Source organism: Acyrthosiphon pisum, chromosome A1 (genome assembly GCF_005508785.2).
Source record: "Acyrthosiphon pisum isolate AL4f chromosome A1, pea_aphid_22Mar2018_4r6ur, whole genome shotgun sequence".
In the NCBI taxonomy this organism is placed as follows: Eukaryota; Metazoa; Arthropoda; class Insecta; order Hemiptera; family Aphididae; genus Acyrthosiphon; species Acyrthosiphon pisum.
Genome location: NC_042494.1, coordinates 86,445,270 through 86,446,446, shown reverse-complemented (window position 1 = coordinate 86,446,446; position 1,177 = coordinate 86,445,270). Strand labels below are relative to the sequence as shown.

The 1,177-nt window shown below is 24.7% G+C and overlaps 1 protein-coding gene across 3 annotated transcripts in view; it reads left to right on the top strand.

Moving 5' to 3' along the window:
• The window catches only part of LOC100161300 (receptor-type tyrosine-protein phosphatase kappa), a 194,455-nt gene that overhangs the window by 7,869 nt on the left and 185,409 nt on the right, over positions 1-1,177 (top strand). The gene's annotated exons all lie outside the window — the stretch shown is intronic.

The following is a 1,177-nucleotide window of genomic DNA, read 5'->3' as shown; positions in this document are numbered from 1 at the left end:
TAGAAAAAAAAACTAAAAAATGAAAACTTACAATGTCCGTAAACAGCTCAAAAAGAGTCAAATTATTTTCAAAATTTTATCGTATATATAAAATGCTAATATAAACATTCAGTGAAATTTTCGAGGTTCTACAGTCACTCGTTTTTTAATTACAACAAAATGAGATAATCGTTACGTAAGAAATCGAGTGAATATCCAATCTTGTAAAAATATGAATTTCAAACGCTCATAAAAATTTAATTTGAGTTTCTTATAGACATTTTTTTTTTGATAAAGGTAGATTATCCTATAAAAAATCTTGTATTACATTTTAAAATCTTAGTTCTAAAAAGAAAAATTTTTACGAATTATTAACTCAAAATAATTTGCTAATTTTCGTGATTTTTCCATATTTTGTCAATTTTTGAACTTTAAATGCTTATAAAAAAAAACTGTGACTAAGGATTTTTAATATTTTTCATCTGCCTTTGAAACAATATACTAGGAGCCTTGTATTAAATGTTCAAGTATTTTTACTCAACAAATAATGTTTTATTGACATTCATAGAAATAAAAACTAATTAAATTGGAAACTGAAATTGTCGGTAAACAGCTCAAGACAAATCAAAATATTTTATCATGTATAGAAAATGAAAATATAAACAACTAGTGAAAATTTCATGTACTTACAGTCATTCGTTTTAAAGTTACACCAAAAACCAAAATCAATTTTCTCGAAAACAGATTTTGCGTAAAAATTTCCGTTTTTCCTTAATTTTTCTTTTGTTTTTCACGGTGCTTTAGAAAACTATTTGAAAAATTTTACTTTTGAACCCCCAAAGTACCAACTAGATTCACTTTTCTATCAGAACTGTTGAAGAAAATCCAAGAACTTTTACTGTTCCAAATGGTGATGACAGACCAAAAAAAAAAATCAAAAAATCAAAAAAAAAAAATCACACATCATCGTAAAATCAATACATTCATCGTTCCACTCAGAATCTAAAAATAAATATATGAGTATATTGGTTTTGGATATGAGCTACGTTTAAAAAATAATAACAGTTTAGAGTTATTCTAATTTACCTACCATGATCAACGAATAAACTAATAAATAAAGTCGCACTGACGACATGAATTGAGAAAAAATTCCTATTTAACGGTTTTTTATATATACTGTAAATCTGCAATAAAAAAT